The sequence below is a fragment of the Pteropus medius genome, unplaced genomic scaffold (genome assembly GCF_902729225.1).
Source record: "Pteropus medius unplaced genomic scaffold, Ma_sr-lr_union100, whole genome shotgun sequence".
NCBI lineage: Eukaryota > Metazoa > Chordata > Mammalia > Chiroptera > Pteropodidae > Pteropus > Pteropus medius.
The window spans coordinates 25801455-25817772 of record NW_024340849.1 but is presented as its reverse complement, the minus strand read 5'-3'; the positions used below and the strand labels follow the sequence as shown (position 1 = coordinate 25817772).

At 36.2% G+C, this 16318-nt stretch overlaps 1 long non-coding RNA gene across 2 annotated transcripts; it reads left to right on the top strand.

The window, feature by feature from the left end:
- Positions 1-1260: 1260 nt before the first annotated feature.
- On the top strand, positions 1261-16287 carry LOC120586216 (uncharacterized). Of its 2 annotated transcripts, none has more exons than XR_005648640.1 (3): positions 1261-1578; positions 10908-10935; positions 16181-16287. It is a non-coding gene; the product is annotated as an uncharacterized LOC120586216 (long non-coding RNA). The 2 variants fall into 2 exon arrangements; XR_005648639.1 differs by lacking the exon at positions 1261-1578 and adding an exon at positions 6846-6912.
- Positions 16288-16318: the final 31 nt, after the last annotated feature.

The following is a 16318-nucleotide window of genomic DNA, read 5'->3' as shown; positions in this document are numbered from 1 at the left end:
TATAGAGATAAATAAGCACTTATATAAACTGAACATTTCTAAAATTTCCAGAATATAAGGAAATTGAACTCTAATACTTTAAATGGGCAAAATGTACTTTTTACAAAAAATAATTTAGAAATATTTTAAAAATTCAAGAGAACATAATTTAGATAAGTCTGGCAAATGAGGCTACTTAAATATTCTGGGTTTAATGAAAACAGCTATGTGTTTTCTGATTTATCAGTATTAAATACAATACAAGGGTACATTTTTCTTCTCTGTGTGTATGTTTTCCTAAACTAATACAAGTTACTGATCAAATAAGCTAGCATTAATTCTACTTAATGTTCAAGATTATGAAAAATGTAAATCTGTGTTTTGAATCTCTATTAAGATTAATTTTATTCTCACAGTAATTGTGCTTTGTAATTGTCAGCTTGAAGAAAATTTCTAAGATCTTTAGGTAACTTAAATCCTCGAACTGATATTAAATCGAGTTAATTAGCACGCATTCATTGGATACTTAGATCATTTCTAAGACAGAAAACCGAAACATTGATTACTAAGCATGATTTTAAGTTTATGTGCTTTTGCTTCTTATTTTTATATGCTACCTAGAGGCTAAATCTTTGTGTCTGTTAATGACCACTTTGAGAAGTTGTGCTCTAAGGGATGTTTGTGGTTGTAGAAAACTAGGTTATGCGTATGCATGATCTCTGTTAGTCTGCCGCAAATTGCTAATGTCTGACAGTTCACAATCATCCAACTCCATTTTTCTTAGTGAAATAGAGTTGCTTGAGTTAAAAGTTACAGATACTATAAGTAAACGAGAGTCTACTAGGATTAATAGTGGCAGAAAGGTACAACTTTGTATATGAGGTGACAAGATGCGTTCTTGTTTAGTAAGAGAAAAAGTAAATACATAGTTTTAGGGAAACAAGATGAAATGTACATAGAGATCATTTATGAATCATCTCACATCATATGAAAGATGAATGCAAGTAGTTTATAGTTCTTTGTGATGAGACAGATTATAATACTTAAAGCAAGCAATGAACACATTTAGGTAGTTAAATATAGATAGATAGGAATATTGATATATCCCTATGTATGTATCTATCTATTATCTATCTCTCGTCATCTATCTATCTAATCATCTATCTATCTATCTATCTATCTATCTATCTATCTATCTATCTATCATCTATTGAGAGAGCTAGGGTTACTGTCTTATAGATTTCAGATGAGAGTGTTTTGGACAAGAGCTTGAATGGTAAGGTAGTCTGAAATGGTTTTATGGTCCCTGAGGTTTTTGAATGGCTGCTTATTAGTGTGGGTGGATCTGTAAATCACAGACAATGAAAATAAAAGAATGACTCAGTGTGAAAGTGCCAAACAGGATTTGCAGAAGTGGGCATCTGTATCTGTGCTGTGCAAGAATCATGGCCTTGGAAAGCTCTTTGAGCTTTATTGTCACATTCATATAATAAAGATAACAATACCTTCCTAGAAGACTGTTTAAGAATTGGACCTAAAAATGCATAGTAGTTATTACTATTTTTGGAAACGACTGTGCCCAGGCTTCAGTTTTTGAAGGTGTGTTACCGTGTGTGTGTGTGTGTGTGTGTGTCTGGGGGAGTCCTTCTGTAAAATAGAGCATTTCATTATATTGAATTACTTCTTGTTATCTATAGATAGATGTGTATGTTGGTCTCATCCCAGTTGCTTCATTCCTCTTATCTGTGCTTTTTCAGCCTCTGGCCATCATGAGGTCTCTCTGGCCACTTTGACAGCAGTCAGTTCCAGAAGCTGGGACCATCTACTTCAGAAGTTAAAGCTTGATTGAATGTGTGCTGTGTAAAAGCAGATGCTTTTCTTTTGTTTTCTAAGGCAGATCTGAGCCATGGGTATCAGAGCCAGGGAAGTGTGAGCGCTCCCTGAGGTTGGTTCCACTGTCATCTAGAGCTGAAACCAAGGCTGAGTGCTTCTCTAGTACTTAAAATCAGGGGATCTTTATGGAAATTTCATCTGGACTGTGACCCTTCAAAAAAGTGACTATCATATTTTTGTGCTGCCCAGAAAAAAAATGTTTTAAGAGACCAAGAAGTGCTGACACATTGTAGAATTTCTGTGGATTAACTGTCAAAATGTGGATAAAGCAGATGATTCTAAGGCTGGTGTATTTATTAGGAAGAGATTATATAGAAATTATAATATGTATATGTTTTAATATAAACATTTTGGCCAAGGCCAAATTTGAGTTATTTTGGTTTCTCTCCCATATACAGCACAACTAGAGTGATTCGGGGGGCGGGGGTGGGGGGAGTGGTGCAGTTGTCTCAGATACACAGTATATAACTTATAATGGGGAATTCAGATGGACATGTACTCAACCTTGGCCTACTCTAATCTTTAAATCAATCAGTTTATCTGAGCTACATTTTCAATATTTATTCCACTATTTATTCACCTGTAATTTATACTCTGCCTTAGACAAACAAGATCACTATTGCTAAGAATTGGTTGGATAATATGTGCATAGTGTTTGCTGGGTTCAGGGTGCTATACTGCATGCTGGGAGGGATACCAAGGAGTATGAATATGAAAACTAATTTTAAGGAGTTTATAGTCAAGTTATATAAAAGAATATAACTTGGAATATTATTAGGTATCCAATAAGGATAGCTAACATCTTTAGATGTTTAATGTTTACTGTGTGCCAGGTTATATTTGGTGTGAGTTACAAGTATTACTCATTTAATTTTCACCACAAACTTCTAAGCTAGATAATATTATTGTCCCATTTTACAGATGGAAAAACTGAGGCATGGTCAGTTTCATTAACATTTCCTAGTTAATACCGAATGAACAGGCTTGCTGTGATGTGAGGCCAGGAGGTTTGATTGACATATGCTCTTCACCACTTTACACATGAGAGAGACAATGCTTGCTTTAGGTCTCAGTGAACTAGGTCTCACACAAATGGCTTTGAAAAAAAGAGCATTTACATTGGACTTTGAAGGATGGATAAGATGTTAGAATTTAAAATGGCATAATAGTAGGGAAACAAGGCCAATGACCTACTTGAGGGATAAAAATTAGCAAGGTATATGAGTTCATTGTTTTGAAATCTCACCATCCATTCTCCTCCATCTATCCATCCCATTCCATATATTCATCTCGCTTTAATTCTGAGTACGTCTAGTCACAGCAGCAGAATGAAGGTCTGAGTCATGAGAAATGATTTAAACTGACGGGGATGAGAGGTGATTATGAGACCTTTTACCCTCTTTTCTGTCATTCTTATAGAAGGAATTGAATTCCAGGGAATTGGAGTATGAGAAACGATGGACTCTACAACTTTCACTTGTACCTAATACAATTTCAGTAACAGATGGCTCATTTAACTTTTAGTTCCATATTTTTTAAATACAAAATGAAGAAGATTTCTCATAAAGAATTATGTTTATGTACTTTATCAACTCTAGAAGGAGAGAAAGAAGAATTGACTATTAGATTGTGCTTTCTACATAAAAAGTAAACCTCTTTTACTTCAATCTCTTTATTGAGAGGGTGGCCATATTGCCAAGTAAAAATTATAAAGTCCACTTCATCCTCAAGATACCGGCTGTAAAATAATGATAGAACCACAAACTTTTAAACCAGGAAGAAACCATAGGAATAATGTTATTTATTGTATTAATAAGAAAAAAGACTTCCCCCAATCATATGTCTGGCTGGTGTCAGGGGCTTGATTGGAACAATTTCCTCAGCAAGTAGATTTCCTACTGCTCATATGTCATTTAATCATGGATGCTTTGCATGGTGACCCTGACACATTATTAGTAATAACATATTTTTCAGTGATCCTGTAAACTCCATAGCATTTAGCTGAGTGTCTTGCACTGAATCAATGCATTTGATTAACTAACTGATGTAGGAAAGCAGGGGGCAGACCCAAATTACTTGCTTTTGGATGAAGTTGTAAGAATCAGCAGATTCTTAATCTTAGGGCATTCAGTGGGTACTCCAAATCTGAAGATTTGTGTGTGGAGAGAAGTAAAATAAAAAATTTACTTTAAAATTTGTGTCAACAAGAGGGAGTGAATTAGAAATTTTACTTTAATCCCTACATCAAAAGGAAATCTATAGAATGAAGCTTCCTATAAATGAAACTCAAAATAAAAAATAAATAAGTAAAAGTTGGCATGAATACCCTTGCTAACAGAAGCTGCTGAATCTCCAACACCTCTTACAGAGATTAATCCCTTCCTACAGGCCAAAATCTAATTATAAACCATTCTAATTAGTCAGGAAGTAGGACTGCTGTTCCTTTTTGAGGAAAAAGTCTAGGTGAGGATGCTACTACTACTGAATGTGAACTCTAGAATGAGGCAGAAAGAATTAAGGTGTTAATGAAAGTCAGTCATCACATACTATAAAGTTTATTTTCTTGCCTCAGTTGGCTACTGCCTATATATTTTTATGGGGCATCTGCAGTTTATTTTGCTGCTTTAGGTTTGCTTTAGCTCCAGTTTCATTGCACAAGCTTTTAAACCTAAAATAAGTGTTATGTAAAATATTATTTTTACTTTACATTAAATGGATCTTCAAAACTTCTAAGTGCTCTAGGGCATAAAGAAGAGAATCTTCTAGGGAAAAGCCTTAATATTCCAGATATAATGAGTTTGTTTTACATTATCTTGCTTAGTTTTTTTTCCTCTGAACTATTTTCACTTGGGTTCCTTTCATATCCCAGTTAGCAAAGGAATTGACCAGAACTAAGAACAGCCCTAGAGCAATAGCTAAAATTCCGCTGTGCTTGTCAGATACTATCTGACCACTGATTACTGCCCAAGGGGAATTTGTTTCCTTTATAAACTTTTTGGTAGGTTTTCATCACCAGGGAAACAGCCTTATTCTCTCTTTTAAGAAACTTCAGAATGGTATTGAGGAAAATGCGACCTTCTTAATTTTCTTCTTCTTACTATTTTAAATCTTGGGTTTGTGTGCTCTTTTAAAGGGTAAGATGAAAGAAAGGCCTCTCTTCTTACTGAAATCGGGGAAAATAGTATACTAATTGGCAATACAAATATGATCTACCTGGAAACTCGCCACAGGCAAAGGGCTGTGTGAATCATAATGGATAAGTACAACAGGAAGCTGTCCTTTTCCTTACCTTTTACCTATGGAAAATATGCAAATTATTCAATCCTATACCATGAGAAAAGCTTGGATTAAATAGGTTGTATTAGTCAGAGTCTTATCAGGAAATAGAATCCATTCTAAATTGATATCACTTATTTGTGGGATAGAAATCTAAAAGCAACAAACAAACACGACAAACAGAGACTTGTAGACATGGACAGTGGAGTAGTGGTTCGGGTGGAAAGAAGGGAGGAGGTGATAGATGGGGTAAAAGGGGTCAAATAGAAAGAAAGAAAGAAATCTAACTATGGGTGGTAAACACACAGTGCAATATATATATGACTTACTGTTGAAGTGTACACTTGAAACTTATTGGATTTTGTCAATGTCATCATAATAAATACAAATAAATAAAATAATAATAAAAGAAAAACTCAAATAAAACTTTTTATGGAGGTGTTAACAGATTTAAGGGCACAAAGAGAAAACAGTAAACTCTCAGAGATTAGCAACAGTCTCAGGCACTGAGAGACTAGCAACCCATCGTTAGGGACAAGGGATTTAGGGAGGCAATAGTGTTAGTGGTACCCACTGGGAACTGGAAATATAGAAGAAGGGACACAATATAGGAGCACAAGGGGAGGCAAACAAGTATAAAGAAGTGTATGTGTTCCCGAGGATCATGTGCAATAACCAACACTCAAGAAATGAACGTGTGGATTAGCAGCAATTCCAAATAGATTTCTTTTGGTCTATATAAACAGGAAACTCAGAAATAACAAATTTTTATTTTATAATTTAATTTTTTTTAAAACTATTTTTTAATTGTATATTGGCCTTGATGCTTCTCTCTTAAGAAGATGCTTGTTCTCTGCTTTGTGCAGGTGCCAGGGCAGCATGGAAGAGTTAGTGTCTCTTTAAATTTTGCACCCTAGTTGCCTTGTTGCTTCATCTTATTTCCTGCCCAGAGGAATAAAGTAACAATATAGGTAGGGTCAATCTGGAATGGATCTGACAGAGAGATTCCAGATGAGCCTATGTATCAGAGACACATTGGCACTAGGATATGAAACTATATGCAAAAAAATGCAAACATAGGAATCCAAGAACAGAAATAATTATTTTAGCTACTTCAGTTTTTCTAATTCTAGTCTCATTGAATTTCCCATTTCCTCCTTCCCAGCTCCAAATATTTCAGGAGCTTCCCTTTCCAAGTCAGGTACTCCCATAGCTCTAGACTTGGACTTCTAATTTTTCTGCCAATCTATCTAGAATATTCTCCTTCTTAGTCTTCAGCTTGAGACTCCTACTTTCTCTTTAGAGGATCAGCTCATGTGCTTGTTCATAGCCATGACCTCCTCCCTCACAGAGAATAAATCGCATTCTTAACTGGAATATAAATTCCTTAGAGACTAGGAGGATGCCATGTCTGAATACCTATTATGTTATATATAAAGTCAAATAAGGAATATTTTGAATTGTGGTTTGGAGTGCTGGTCATTATTTATGCTGATTACCAATATTTACAGTTCTTCTAAAGGCTTGGTAGGATTGCATTTCCCTGCCCTTTTGAAGTTAGATATGGACATATTACTTGCTCTGATCAATGAAATGTGATAGTAAGTGATACATTTCAAGTTGAAGTAGAAGCCTTTAGAACTAGTACATAATTCTCCACATTTCCTTTTGACTTTCAAGATGTTCTGGGTGTTGGAGTTTTGTTGGTCTGCCTTCTTGAATGAGTAAGACGTGCTGCGGAGCCTCTAACTGACCCACGGTTATGTAAGTGAAAAGGGAACCAATTCGTTTTAAGCTACTGTAATTTGGGGTTGCGTATTACTTTAAACTACCCCATTACAACTAATATAGCAGTTTTAAGAAGTATCACTGTTATGGACTAAATGTTTGTGTTCTTGAAAACTTCATATGTTGAAATCCTATTCCCAGATATAATGGTAGTAGGAGATGAAGCCTTTGGGACTGTTTAATCAGCCTTTGGGACTGATTATGGGATCTTCATGAATGGAATTAGTGTTCTTGCAAGAAGAGACCTGAGAGCTTTGCTTCTGCTCTCTCTGTCCACTGCCATTTCAGGACATAATAATAAGAGAGCCATCTATCAAAGAGATTTCCAGTCTCCAGAACTGTGAGAAAGGAATTTCCAGTCAATGGTAATTTGTTATAGCCACCAAAACTAGCTAAGAATACAACTATCTATTCTGATGGAACACTTTAAGTCTCACTAATTAAAAGCAAGCAAGCAAGCAAGCAAGCAAACAAACAAACACCTTATCAAACAATGACCCCTAAAAAAGTGAACAAAAGCAGCATAGAGGAACCTCAGTAGGGACATCTTTCAAAGGATATTAGTAAGAACAAATATATCAGCATGAACAAGGACATGGCTGTGCTTTAGTGTATATGTGTAGAAAGTGGGGCAGGGGGCATGAAGGAATCTATTTGCCTCTAGCAGAAATTTTGAGATGGAGAACTGTTCTGGAAATATAAACGCATAAGTAAAGCTGGCCCTGATTATCAAGTGAGCAGAGTTCATAAAACCTTAGCATCAAAGGATTGAGAAAGATCTTCAAAGGTCACTTGGTTCATTCACCTCCTTTCAAGTAGGATCACACCAAAACCATCCCAGAAAAATGAGAAGCTCTTCTGTTTTTAAAGTTTTCTGTAGAAAGAGATTTTCCTTAACAGTACTGTTATTAACCTAGTGTCAAAATCTCTTCTCTTAATGATGTGCCTCACTCACATTCAGGACATTTAATATAACAGTCAGCATCTCTATTAGTTTCCTGGGGTTGCCATAACAATTTAACGCAAACTGGGTGGCTTTAAACACAGAAATTTATTCTTACATAGCTCTGGAACTGGAAGTCTAAAATCAAGAGGTCAGTAGGGCCAGGCTCCCTCTGAAGCATCTAGCAAAGAATCCTTCTTTGCCTCTTCCTGGTTTCTGGTGGCCCTCAGCATTCTTTGGCTTTTTGTCCTGTAGCTCCATCACTCCAATTTCTGCCTCTATTGTCACGTGGATTTCTCGCTTGCATGTGTCTCAGTATGTCTTTATCTCTTCTTATAAGAACACCAGTCAACCAGTCATTGGATTTAGAGCTCACAGTAAGGCAGTGTGAAGTCATCCTAACTTAACTAATTATAAATGCAAAGGCACTCTTTACAAGTAAGGTCATATTCTGAAGTTTCAAGTGAGCACGAAGTTTTGTATAGATACTATTGAACATGCTGCGGCATCCTTTCTGCTACTTGTCCTGAAGCTGAAAACATCAACGACTTTAAAAAAAAAATTCCACCCATAATTGATCTTTCTTGCAGTCAATGGTTTAAATTAATACAAAAAAGTCATTTTTGAAATGTCAGTATGAATGTAGCCATAGCACTGGTTTTGGTGGGAGGAGAGAAATCAACCTAAGACTTAGAAATTAAACTTTGAAAAGTAATAACCTGGTCACACTAGTTGATTAAATAAATGAGATAAACATACTTGATACATACAATAAATGAAGATGTATTATGACACAGTGTATAATGTGGGCTTCTCTTAGCAATAAATAATACAAAACATGTAGAAGAAGGCAAAGTAGGACATGCTAAAGTAATCAGAAAGACTTTAGGGAGAAGGAGGAAGACAGAAAGGGTAGATAAGATTTTATGAATGACATATATTCTACTGGGGGAACTACATAATAAAACAGTAGAATGGGCAAAGCAATGTCGGTCAATAGAATTGACTGGACACACAGGCCTAGCCATAGAAGAGTGTTTATAAAGAGAATAGCTGGGCTTTGGTTTATAAAGGTGAAACCGGGCCTGCATGTGGAAGTCTTGCAATGTCAAATTAAATTTGAGCATCATCCTGTGGGTGCCAGAGAGGCTGTGGAATTTGAGCCCAAGAGAGACATGATGCAATGATGGGGGAGAAAATAAACTTGTTGACAAAATAAAGGTCATGTTTTAGGTACGAGAGTATAAAGATTGTTGCAGTGGTCCAGGACAGTTATAAGAACATGTTCAGATTGCATGTTGGGAAGTAAAAACGTGGCTACTATCACATGGAATTTGCTCAGGAGTTTGTGTGGTTCTCTCGTAACGGTCTACAGAGAGAACACACTTTCCTTTCCCGTGTATCTTTTCATTCCTCACTATCACCCCCAATGTGTAAAATCTTCTGCTTTGGCTGCTCTCATTTAACCTAAGTTTCATTTAAAAGAATAAAGAAAAGTACAATTTCAGCCTTCACTGTTGAGAAAAATCTCCTTATTCAGCAAAAGATAATGTAAGGTTGCCCTGTTAACTCAGCCTTGCAGAAAACATTCCTGTCAGTTGGCATGAGCTTTGTTCCTTTCACCTCAGGCAGGTGGTAAAGGCATTTTGCAAAGGAGGATTCCAAATTAGGTTAAGCACCAAAATAGAGAAATGGCCTGGCTCACCCTGGTGGGGAGAGATTGGACTGCTGAAGTATATCCAAGTTCACCTCTTAAAGCCATGTTGCAGTGATGCTCTTGGGAGAATAAAAATAGAATGGTTGACTCTGATGCCGTTCTAACTTTCTTTATGCTGGCCTTGCCCTAATGTTCTGGGGCCTGAGCACCCCATAAGTGATTACCTGACTTATTCCATTATTCCAGCAAGACACTGCTTTCTTTGGGCTGTCTTAATGCCACTTCCTTCTGAAAGCTTTGGATGCTCTTCATCCCAGGGATGTGTTACATTAACAAGTTCTAGGAGGCTGAAACTTTCATAAGACATATACAAAGAAGATATTCAAGTAATCAAATACAGGGTTCCAGACTGTGCTTATGTGTACAGACATTACAAACATACATACATACATAGAGCAAAGACTAAACTTACCTGAATAATATAAAGTTTAATCTTAACTATTTTCTTAACTTCATATATAAATATAATTTTTAGGAACCTACTTTTTCAGTCAATATTTTTATTAAGTAGATTCACTCAAATTGTGGCATGTGACTGTAGTTGATTTTCACAGATATATACTGTTGCACTGTTACTATACAACACATTACGTTACTATTCTCTTGATGAGAATTTGTGTGTGCGATTGTTTTCCTCCAGATTTTTGCTCTTATAAATAGTACTGCTATGAACTTTTTGTTATACAAAGGAGTTAAATTGCTGGGGTTATAGGTTATACAAATGTTCAGTTTTACATGATAATAGCAAACTGTGTTCCAAAGTAGTTGTACCAGTTTATATTCCCATCAGCAGTGTTTAAAAGATCCTATTAATCATTCAACATTTGGTAATATAGACATTGTATTTTTCCAATCAACTAGCATTAAGTATGAGCCTGACTTGGACTTTATTTGCTTTACCCTCATTACTAAAGCATTTGAGCACCTCATATACTAAATGACAAATGCATGTTTCCTCATATATACCTATTTTCAATGGGTTTGGGTGTTGAGGTCTAGTGTTCTTTCTTCGTACATTAGATCTGGGTTACAAAATCCATTTCTTTGGATTTTTCCAAATAGTGTCCACAAAATTTTGCCAGCAGCAGTTTCCTCTGTAAGATAAATGGCTTCTGTGACTTTCTGTGTCTCTTCAGCTGGAAAGCCTCTAGGAAGAGTTGGAGTTTATATAATACTATGGTGGGCACAAAGTAAGAATACATGTTACCTGATTTCTACCTTTTAGGAACTTGAAATCTTGAACGGCTGGTCACATTGATTTAAACCCTCACCATTTCTTCTACCACTAATCGATTTATTGTTTTCTTCTAGGTTTTGTTTAATTCTGGCCAAAGTGGAGGTATAGTAAAATTTTTATTTATAACTGTCAAAAATTGAGAAAATATTAAAACATATTTTAACAATAATAATTTAATTTTTAATAATAAATAAAATGAAGATAATATTATTTTGACATATTAAAAGTGGTCATATCCATAGGTGAACTTTTTAACTACACACTTGGCTTTGTGCTTCTCAGATGGAGCCTCTGTCTGACTGCTTTTCATATCACAGTGAATGAAGATGTATATATACGATGTTCAGGTTTCTTGAATTATACTTCAATTTGAGGCTTTTCAGAATTTAACTTCAAAGCTATTCAGAACAAGAGCTTTGTGGGTCACTCAACTTCAAAGCATACCTGAGATTATTTAACATTATTAAACAGAGCAATCTAAGGGACAAAGACACAGGCTAAAGTCAAAGCAATTTTAAAGACATTATACATCATTGTCTTTGCTATTACTTTTCTTCAATTTACCAAAGCCTGTCACTCATTAAAACACATGTCCAAAGAGCATGCTATGCTATGGGGTGTGTTGTGTGTAGGAGGGGAGGAGAGGGTGTTTTTATTCACAACTTGGCCTTATCATTTCCTCAGATCTCTCTGTTCTATCTTAAATGTTCTCTGAGGTATATATATATATATATATATATATATATATATATATATATATATATCTTTAGTATATTGACTAGCATATGAATTCTTCTTTAAACGAATACAATAATCTATTTCCGAAAAGGCATACTATGAGGCACAGCTATCACAACATCTGACAAATACCCAAAGCCAAGGATATGACCTAGCAAATCTGAATGCATTCTTTCATTTTTCTCATATTTTAACATTTATCTCTCCTTTATTCAGTAGCATTTGTCAACCTGCCTCTACTCATGGCAACTCCTCTTATTTTAATGCTCCACAAACTAAATTTACATTTCTTGCTGTTATAAATTTTATTTTGTTGAGAAACATTACTTAAAAAGACTGAAGCCCAGTGAACTCCCAAAGAAAGACTTTCAGAAGAAAAAGCATTCCCTTTCTTCAAAGACTAGAAAAGATGAGAATAAAATAAAAAAAATATTTGGGTAAGGTTTTGCATCCATCTGTGAAGTTGTCTATTCTCATCTATCTATCAAAGAACATTGGTAGAGGATTGGAGATATCAATAAGCTTTCTGAGTTGATTATAATTGCAAAAGTGTTTGAGGCATTATGAATTTATTGCATATGGGATATAAAAATGTGGGTACAGTATGTCATTCAATAAATGCCATCTAATTTTTATACATATACATATATGTATACATATATATATATAATTTTTAAAAAATTGTGTCTCATTTTATGTGGGTTTTCTTCAATTAGTTAAAATTATAGAAATTCATGGGAACAAAAGACTTCATAGATCATTGGTCTACAATCCTTATTTGATAAGTAGGGTAACCATATAATTTATTGTCCAGATGTGGACACTTTTGAGAATAAAAAGGGATGCTATTAATAATCAAGCAATGATAACAGAAATAAGCAGGGACTATGACAGGCAATAAGGGGTAAATGGTCACCTTAGTCTTAAAGCTTAGGAGAGTTAAGTGGCTCCATCACATGTCTTTTAAGTGCCACCTGACACCGGGAACCAGGTTTCCTAGTGTTTCATTGGGAATGCACTGGAACAAATGAGTTAGCTGGAATCTGAAAATGTTTACTGATCATTTTGCCCAAGGTCTAAAGATGAGTCACATCATACTGCTGACCTAAGAGAAAATTGAATTAATGTTGCATTCTCCCAACTTCTCACTGGACTTGGGATAATAAAAGATTCTGACAGCATGGCTTCCCCTTGGGCAACCTAAGCCAGGCTGACATGATCCACTTTGATTTGGCCAAGTTGACAATGAAAGGCATGACAACCTTCTGTATATGTATATACTCATCTCATCAACTTCCTAGGTACAGGGTGAGTGTGTCTCGGGTCTGATACAAGGATGAATGATCAGTTGAGGTGATCTTTCCTCCATCATTTTTCTTATTGTCCTATTTAGCACTATGGTATATGAAAAGCATGCTTACTATTCTTGCTTGCTTTGTTTTCTATTTAGCATAAACTGAACATCTATTGAGTACCAGAAATATGTTAGGGGTTTTGACATACATCACATGTTATTTATTATGTTTTGAGATTTGATAATTTCTCTTACCAAGTGAGTCAGAAGAATTTGCATCTCACAGGCTGCCCGCTTCACTACAGGCACCAGGTTATATGGGAAGAAAACCTCTGCAGGACTCTTCTGCCAGTTTTCTCGTGGTCAGTGAAAGGCTTACTGAGAGTTTTATTTCAGGAGTAACTCCTGTTATATTCCCATTTTCGCTCACAAAAAGAAAGAAAAAATCTCTGCTATAATTCAATACTGCTACTCCAGTACAGTGAAGCCATATTTGGATTTGCTTAAATATTTTACCAAAGGATATTTGTGGAGAAAGAGTCCAAGGTGAACCTTTGGGTCATAAAGACAGAATCTATTGAGGAGTTGTATGGGTGTAGGCCTTCCCTAGACCTAATAGGTATCTTGCCCCAAGGAAGAATAAAATCTGTGAGAAGGAGTAATTCCAGGAGATCAATGACTATTGTAAAGAGGAGGCAGGTTGTAGCATAACAAAACTCAAAAATTGTGTTTTCAAAGTTTCAAGTAGCAAAAGAAGACAGGTTTTTCATATAGGTAATGATATTTAAGGTGGGATTTAAAGAGATAGGTAAAGTTTGGCCTTAGACAAATAAAAGGCAAGAAATTTTCCTGGCGGAAAGAATAGCATAAGTTGCAGCATGAAAATGGGAAAACATACAAAGAATTATGATCAGGGAACAGGTAAAATCAAACCTTTGCTGGAATTTAGGTACAAGAAGTAAATAGCGCAAGATTAATGGTAAACCTCAGATTACTTTTCAATCCCTTCTCAGGAGAAATAACAAAAAAAGACCCATTCTAGAAAAATGTCTCGATTCAAAACCAATATCATCTTTTTATAAATGATAGTTTCTAAGATACTAGGCTTTGTTCTTTTAAAAGCCGTGTCATGAACATTATTTCATTTAATTTTCATAGTGTATCTGTGATATCGGCAAGGCCATTATTTCCATCTTGTGGGTTGGATAGCTGAGATAAACAGAGGATTATTGCTAACCTGGTGGGGCAAGTAATGCCTTCCCCTTTTTCTCTCTCCCACTGGAAGCAAAGTGCTTGGTCAAAGAGCAATACCTTTGCACATGCAGGAGGCTTGCTTTCCTGTTGAGATTTTATTTCGGTTTGAAAAGTGGGACGATAATTTTTGTCAGGAAACTTCAGTGGATTAAGCCACTGCTTCAACCATGCTAATAAGGCTGCTGCACTCAAACTGTGAGCAGAACTTTGCCAGCTCCAAACTGCCGCTGCCCGGCGATCTCATCAGTCCACCTGCCGTGCACCTAGCATATCAGTTCCGATTTCTAGGCCCAGTACGCTAAATGTTGGCTCTGGCTATAGGCCTTGGCCTTTTGTACGTGAGGCTGCTGCTTACAACCCTCATTGCCATCTTCAGGCCCAGCATCCATTCCCCTTAACACAACTGACCAGTTTCTGGGCTGGCAGAGACCATTGTGCAGATGGGCTCAGTATGAATGTCCAAGCGGAAAATCGAAGCAAATGCAGATGGAAACACAAGGTGTAGACAAGAACCCTGGATCCAAATATGATGGAGGTTTGAGAGAGATTGAATCTGCTAAATTGATCTGAGTTGGTTTTACTAGTAAATCTAATTCGGGGAATATGCCAAAATACAATGGATTCAGCTAGTTTTAATTCGTGAGAGTCACATGCAGGTGTATGAAATTGTATAGCTATACATTATTTGCATATGATTAGCATGTAATTTACACACTTCTATTTAGACTCTGCAGTTTGTTTTTAGTCTCTTTTTAAGTGAAATTTGTTAATATTTTTTTCTTTTGAAATGATCTCGTTACCTATTCCCAAGATTTTTCTCCCTGTCCCAAGTCTTAACAGAAATACTCAGGTGGAAGAATATATCATGGAACCAGCATCATACACAGCAAATCTCCTAGGCTTAAATTAGTGATCATCATAATTGTTCTGAGTGCTTTAAATTGCCCTTATGCAATTCTATTCAGAGAGCATCCATAAAAGGACATGCCAGTCTCCCACATTGGGAAATGCACCACTTTTGCTATAGGAATATCTAAGTTTGAGTTGTAGTTCCCCCAGTTCCAGAAAGTGAGTGAACCTCCCTGAGTTTTAATTGCTCATGGTATCATATGAGAGAAACAATTACTGTCTTGTGGTCCTCACATGGTAATTGTTAGAATCAAATAAGATAGGGCATGCAGATATGTATGGTGAATATTAAGCCTGTCTTTAATTAATTTTTTGATATTTTGTTCATATGAGATTTGGCATCTATTTTTATTTTAAAAATATTACACAGAACTAAATATTTATCTTGATTATGAGTTTTTTCATGCCTCTTACATTTCGCTCTTGAGGTGAATGTCTTACTTGCCTCACTCTAGTCCTCAGCCTGGACAAACACTAAATGGTAGGAAAAGGTTTCAGCCAACCAGACACTGCAATAGAAGATAGCTACTGAGTGCACTGGATATCTTGGTCAGCTCAGAGCAGGGGTCCCCAACCCCTGGGCCATGGACCAGTACTGATCTGTGGCCTGTTAGGAACCAAGATGCTCAGGATGTGAGCGGTGGGTGAGCGAGTGAAGCTTCATCTGTATTTGCAGGCATTCCCCAGCACTAGCATCACTGCCTCAGAGCCACCTCTGTCATCAGGCATTAGATTCTCATAGGAGCACTGGTCCCTGGTGCCAAAAAAGGTTGGGACTACTGGCTCAGAAGAAATCCTCACACCCCAAGACATTTAGAAAAAAATGTTGACATCATTAACCCTGAATCCCTCTTCAGAAGAAATTATGACTTCTGGTTTCTCATTGCCCATTAGAATGAAGTATTGAATTCTTAGCCTAATTTCCCAAATCACTACGGTATAGTGCTCTGCGGCTCACTTGGTATTAATTCTTAAATCTTCAATTAATCTGTCCATTCAGTTGATCGTCTCTACTCTTCAGACATTCCACTCTCATTTCAGATTCCAAGGTCTTGATTCCCTGTTCTTCTTTCCTGAAATGTTTTTGTCTAGTGAATAGAAAAGTTGTTAACCAGTCTACAAGTTTCAACTGAATCCTTACTTCTCTGCTAGGCCTTCCCAGCTGATTCCAGCCCAAGATGACCTCCCTTCCTAATATATGTGAGTACTGCCTCAGAGTATAGGAGTTAAGTACACCAGTTTTCTGTCATTGCTTAATTGTTCTGTGTATATGGTCTATTTTTTTTTTTT